This window comes from Nicotiana tabacum, chromosome 23 (assembly GCF_000715075.1).
Source record: "Nicotiana tabacum cultivar K326 chromosome 23, ASM71507v2, whole genome shotgun sequence".
NCBI classification, from domain to species: Eukaryota; Viridiplantae; Streptophyta; class Magnoliopsida; order Solanales; family Solanaceae; genus Nicotiana; species Nicotiana tabacum.
In genome coordinates this window covers 109,172,770-109,179,883 of record NC_134102.1, presented here as the reverse complement: position 1 = coordinate 109,179,883, position 7,114 = coordinate 109,172,770, and the positions used below count along the sequence as shown (strand labels likewise).

Genomic DNA, 7,114 nt, shown 5'->3' with positions numbered 1-7,114 from the left:
CATGTAGATAATAGTGCTTAATTGAGATAATAGTGCACCTTTTAGTTTTTACTGGTCATGTAGATAATAGTGCTTAATTGGAGAAAACTGAAAAAGAAGTATTTTAGTTAGATTAGAGGCCAACTGTGTTTTAGAAAACAAAAGAAAGAAATGAAGAAAAGAAGAAAGAAAGGAAAGAGAAAAATAAATAAGAAAAATAGTGACAAAAATTGCAATTTGATTCCATCTTCGAATATTAGTGCGCGAAATTGGTGCCATGATTTGTTATTTTCATTCGGCTGTCCTTCATCGTTATTTTAAGTTCTGCATAATTATTTTGTAAAACTTCATATTTTCATCTAAGATCTCTCCATTTGCTCCCACTTTCAGAGAAATATTTTAATGCGGAGACAACAACAACAACATTAGTAGAGAAGAGTTTAAAATTAATGCGGAGAAGAGTTTTTAATGAGGAGAAGAGTTTAAAATTATACAAAAGTAGAGAAAGTTGACAAAAGAGTTGTTTCGGTCGGTCTATCTTAATAGTTACTCCTATTGAGCAATATTAGTTCATTTTTCAAAAACTATACCCCATTAAAATTCAAGTTGATCTTCATTTTTTGGGGTTGGCCATTTGAACGCATTTATTGATCATGCATATCTTAACATTATTCTTGTACTATCAAATTTGATCGTTACATTTTTTTGCTTATTCTCTTAATTTATCGTCTTTGTTTAAGATAAGATGAGTTCAGGAAATATTGAAAAAGAAAGTGACAATTATTTGAAATTGTCTATTACATTGACAGAAGAAACTAGAGATTCGTAAGCATAAAGAAGGGGGAAAATATATTTCTTTTTCAAAATAACGTATGAGAGAGGGAGAAAATTAAAAGAAGGAAACAAAAAAATGTCATATAAGAAATAGCAGTAGGAAAAGAATGAATGAATGAATACTACTACTACTAATAATAATAATAATAATGAGAGGACCATGGGAAAGTGGGTAATAGGGTTTTATTTAGAGGATAAAAATGAAAAGAATCATATGTTAATTGTCTCTCCCCCACACACATAAGTAAAAATTTCCCCTTTTTCGTTTTACAAGATTTTTTATAATAATATATGTAGTGGTTTATTTGAGCTCTAACTTTACTAAATGCATGTATATTCGTTATTTTAGTTTTTAGGGATATATATATATATACTAAAAAAAGTATCTATTCTATCTCCATTAAATTGATAAAAAATATTATTTTCTACATATATGGGTGTCTTTTACAATCTGCGCGAAGCGCGGCAAATTTTCAATTTAAGCATAATTGGTGAGCACACAGTTCCATGGAAGCTGAAATTGTTTGAATAGTCAAGGAAAATGCTCTTATAAAAGATTAGTGGGCGTTTGGACATAAGAAATGTAAAATTACAAAAAAAAAAAAAAAAAAAGTGAAAAGAAATTTCAAGTGAAAATGGTATTAAAAATTAGAGTTGTGTTTGGACATGAATATAATTTTGGGTTGTTTTTGAAATTTTATGAGTGATATGAGTGAAATTTTGAAAAATAGTTTTTTGGAGTTTTTTAAATTTTTAAAAAATTTTAAAATTCATCTTCAAGTGAAATTTGAAAATTTTATGGCCAAATACTGATTTCAGAAAAAAGTGAAAATATGTCGGAAAAAAGTAATTTTTTTTTATGTCCAAACGAACTCTTAGTGGGCGTTTGAACATAAGAATTGTATAATTCTAAAAAAAAAAAATGTAAAACATTTTGAAGTGAAAATGTTATTTGAAAATTAGAGTTGTGTTTGGACATGAATATAATTTTAGGTTGTTTTTGAAGTTTTGTGAGTGATCAGAGTGAAAATTTTGAAAAACGATTTTTTGGAGTTTTTCAAATTTTTCGAAAAATTTCAAAATTCATTTTCAAGTGAAAATTAAAAATTTTATAGTCAAACATTGATTTCGAAAAAAGTGAAAAAAAATTCGGAAAAAATTAAAAAAATTCTTATGTCCAAACGGGCTCTTAGATTTTTGTCTTAATATATTGAATTTTGTCAATAACTTAACATAAGTACGTTCCAGATAATCCGGACATGATTGCGTTATTAATCAACTGGAATTTGTCCAAATTTACAAAATTACCGAAATATGCGTTGGAACACAGCAATAAAACTGTCAAACCAAAAGAGTTAAAAAAAATAAAAAGAATGAACGAAAGAAAAACAAAAGATTACGTTTTTAATGCCTGGTTTTTTTACGAGATTTTTTCGCTTAAATTTTTAAATATTTACAAATAAATAAAGAAAATAGGGCATCTTAATTATAGCTGACACGAGCATAATTGATCCATCTAACTACAATGATTCAAACAAAACAGATTGAAAAAAAAATCATAGTGCAAAGCACTTATCCATACAACTTTTTCAAAGCATAAAAGCTCGTTCATAAAAAATTAAATTTTTAAGGGACCTCTCTTTGTTCTACCTTGTTATGTTGAGGAAGAGGCAAACTCGAATATAAAGAAAATGAAGAACACCAAATTTTAACGTGAAAAATCTTTCAAATCGAACGTAAAAACCACAGGATCACAAAGATCCAAAAAGTTTCACTATAACAATAAGAGGGTTATAAAAGTTCTCCAAATTGGCTACACAACAAGTGTCAAATACGGAGCAACAATAGCAACAAGAGCAACAACAAATCAATTGAAGAAGGATGAGAAGTTACAAAATCGGAGCTATTGTTCGGGGCTCGAAATAAGATGCTACGATTCTCCAAATCCGATCTCCACCCATCAAATCAAAGACCAAGATGTTACGAACACTCGGTCAAAATTTAAGCATGATCCAACAGTTAACGATTCGAAAAACGTGATTTGAAGTTGGTTGGTCGGAATAAGAATCTGCAGCAAAACAAATACTTTTCTTCTCTCTTGATGAAAGTTCTCTCAAAAATCACCCTTATGTACTTAAGTCTTTCAAAGACTTGTACCCATGAGCATAGAACAATTCTCCAAGGTTATCTTATTTATAGATAATGAGTGGTGCTTCCTCTTAAAGCCAAAACTAACTATAAATAGGAATAAAAATTGAATCTAATTCCGAATAAGAATGAAAACCAAAAGAGAATAGGATTAGGCCATTGGGCCTTTGGATGGACAATATGGGCATGGGCCTAACATACCTATCATGTCATATTAATAGGGCTTCTGACATAATTGGCCGCCCGGCCAAAACGTTTGACAATCGCTAGCCAATATTTAATATAACACTTTGTAGTCGAAAATATACTTACATCGGCTAACATGTGAAAAGTGGTCGGTTTTTTCGGTAATTTTTTTTTAATTTAATTGACCGACAAAAGTTGGTCGGTAATTTCCGACCAACTTTGGTTGGTATGCCCTTTCGACCTTCAAAATACCGACCACATATTAATGGTCATTTTTTTAACGGTTATTGGCCATTACCGATATACTTTGGTCGGTTTTGTTGGACGATTTTTTGCCTAATTTCTAGTAGTGTGATACTTTCTATTTATATGTTTGGTCTTAGAATGAAAAAGTGGAGTGCTTGGTGAGACATATAGCACTCTAATTATCACAAAATAAGATGTACCTTGGCTGCTCAAAGCCAAGATCATTAATAAACTCCTTCATCTATAATAGTTCTTTGGCACCTTCTGTGATATCAATATATTTGGCTTCTGTAGTAGATAAAGCTATGCACTTCTGTAGTCTAGATTGCCAAGAAACAACCCCCTGCAAATGTGATCAAATAACAGGAAGTGGATCTTGAATTATCAAGATTGCCTCCTAAATCAGAGTCTGTGTAACAAACAAGTTTAGGCTTTCCATTGCCAAAGCACAACTTCAAATCTGCAGTACCTTTCAAATACCTTAATATCCATTTTACTGCATCCCAATGTTCTTTTTCAGGATTAGAAAGGAATCTACTAACAGTACCAACGGCATATGCAATATCTTGTCTAGTGCAAACCATAGCATACATCAAGCTACCAACGACAGAAGAGTAAGGAATACGAGACATCTCTTTTTTCTCTTCATCAGTAGATGGACTCTGACTAATACTTAATTTGAATTATTTAGCAAGAGGAGTACTAACCACTTCTGCATCTGTCATATTGAACCTCTTGAGTACCTTCTCAATGTATTGGGTTTGGGACAAAAACAACTCATTTCTATAACAATAGCAACAATAGCAATAACAAATCAATTAAAGAAAGAGGAAAAGTCACAAAAATGGAGCTACAGTTTAAGGCTCGAAATAAGATGCTACGGGTATCCAAATCCGTTCTCCGTCGTTCAGATCATAGACTAAGATGTTAAGAACACTCAGTAAACATTTCAGACCGATCCAACGGTTAAAGAATCGGAAAACGTAATATGAAGTTGGCTAGTCGAAATAAAAATCTACAGCAAAATAAATACTTTTCTTCTCTCTTCTCTCTTGATGGAAGCTCTCTAAAAAACCACTCTTATGTGCTTAAATCTTTCAAAGACTTGTACCATAAGCATAGAACAATTCTTCAAGGTTGTCTTATTTATAGATAATGAGTGGTGCTTCCTCTTAAAGCCAAAACCAACTCTAAATAGGAATAAAAATCGAATCCAATTCCTAATAGGAATGGAAACCAAAAGAGAATAGGATTATGCCATTAGGCCTTTGGATGGACAACATGGGCATAGGCCCAACATACCTATTATGTCATATTAATAGGGCTTCTGACATAATTGGACGCCCGGCCAAAACGTTTGACAATCGCTAGCCAATATTTAATATAACACTTTGTAGTCGAAAATATACTTACATCGGCTAACATGTTGATGTATGGCTATAATTCCATATTTTAGTACATTATTTGCCTTGAATTTTTTATGCTTTAATGATAAACTACACTTTATTTATGTGTAATAGAGTCTATTTTATGTGTAGGTGAATTGGAGATGAAAGTAGAGCAAAAGGAATAATTAAAGCCTAAAGCGTGCTCGAAAACGGTTGAAAAGAAGAAAGAAAGAAGTGAGCAGCGGATAAATGAGAAAGCTGGCGAAGCAAGCTTAATAGCTCGCGTGGGAGCAGGCTAGGCAAGGCAGGAGGCGAGATCCACCTCACGTTAAGGCTGGCGACGCCAGGTCTAGGGCCAGGTCCTGCTCACGTGAAACCTCGTGAGGCGAGGTTTGAGGCGCGTACACTCCGAACTTTGAAGGCTTATTTCGTCTCCTGGTTTGATTAGAACTTGGCCTATGTCATTTAGGTCTTTTTCTACACATATAAATAGACGTAAAACGCCACTTTTGAAGGAGTTTTGCAACCGGAAGCAAGGATAGCTCGTGAAACAACCGTTGGGAGTTAGAATCATTGATTTCTACATCCTTTCATCTTTACTTTGTAATTTAATTATGCAAAACATCTGGGATATTGTTACTATGAGTAGCTAAACTCCTAACGTAGCGAAAAGGATTCCGATAATAGGGGAAATCATAACCTTAGATCATTCCAATTCTTGTCTACAACCTGTTCGTAGTTAGTTATTAATTATTGAATTTTCATTACGTAATATTTAGTTAGTAAACATCAAATTTGTTACTTAAATATTTCTGCAGATTGATTGCGTGAATTAGTGCGAGTCTAGTAGCTGTGTTTAATAGGTTAATTCCCTGTGGGATTCGACTCCGGACTTATTAACCGGAATATATTTGCAATGATCGCTAAGTCCTTTTTACAAGGCATAGTTGGACGTGATCAAATTTTGGCGTCGTTGCCGAGGAATTAACGGTGTTATTAATTGCAGCTAAAAGAATTGCTAGAATTCTTAGTGTAGTCAATTTCCTTCATTTTAAACCAAATACATTAAAATTCTAACATTTGTAGTCTTGGGTGCTATAGGTGCATGCCTAGAAATTCCTCAAGAACTGGTGAATTGTTCGAAGCATTATCAGATCCTGAGAAAGTTTTCAAGGCACTGAATCATGCAAACAAGCAGGGCAAACAACAACAGAACTCAACAGAACAAATCGAACCAGACATGGATGACGGAGTAGAAAATCCAAACAACAGAAACAATGAGAATGACCCGAACAATCATGGTGTGGTGCCTCTTGTGCCAGAAGCAGCATTGTATGACTAGGCATAACTCACTGCCAAAAATCTGGCAACCGCAATTGCAGTCCCTTAGATACAAGCAGAATCATTTCAAATCACAAACAACATGCTACATTTGTTGCAGAATCTTATATGTGTCACGCAAAGGCAACCTAATGTGACACCGAAAGCAATAAAGTTGTTATTGTTTCCATTCTCGGTGACAGGAGAAGCTCAGACTTGGCTTAATTCACTCCCATAAACTCCATCAGTACTTAGGAGGAATTAGTTAAGCAATTTTTGAAAAGGTTCTACCCACCCAATAAGACTACTAAACAAATTGATGATATATTGAACTTCAGGCAGAGACCAACAGAAACACTACAAGAAACATGGGAGAGGTTCAAGGGTATGCTGGTTAAATGTCCATATCATGACATTCCAGATCAGATGTTGGGGCAGAGGTTTTACATGGGACTGGCAGACGGCTTAAAGGCCAATGTTGATGCTTCAGCATGTGGGTATTTTTGAGCAAAACATTCAGAGAATGCAAGATCGTACTTGACAAAATGGACCAAAACTCAGAATGGATGACAAAAGACTCTGCGATCACTCCTGTAGTTCATTCAGAGGCTTTGGACCCAAACAACTCCATAGCTGAAAATATGGCCACTCTAATGACGCAAATGAGTATCCTCACCAAAATGATCGATGAATCAGGCCAGAAGCCGCAGGTACATATAGTTGATGCAACTAATTGGGGCTTATGTACACCATGCATTAGCCAACCATATGTATGCTCATGGAGTGCGGAAGGTGACAACCAGCACTATCAGGAAGATATGAACTATGTGGCCAACTATGGGGGACAGAGGCAAGTGGTTAGAATTGGGGGCAGCAGAATCAACAATATAAGCCAGCACAGTAGCAGTACAATAACAACAACAACAATCCTAGAGCTATGAGACCACATGGTCAAGTTGTGCCTTACCAAAGGCAATAGGGTTACAACCAGCAAAATCAGCAGCTAGCTTATC

General features: G+C 34.2%; 1 non-coding gene across 1 annotated transcript; it reads right to left on the bottom strand.

Annotated features, from left to right (window-relative positions):
• Window positions 1–6,410: 6,410 nt before the first annotated feature.
• LOC142177842 (small nucleolar RNA R71) lies at window positions 6,411–6,517 on the bottom strand. Its single transcript, XR_012706388.1, has one exon. It is a non-coding gene; the product is annotated as a small nucleolar RNA R71 (small nucleolar RNA).
• Between the last annotated feature and the right edge of the window lie 597 nt (window positions 6,518–7,114).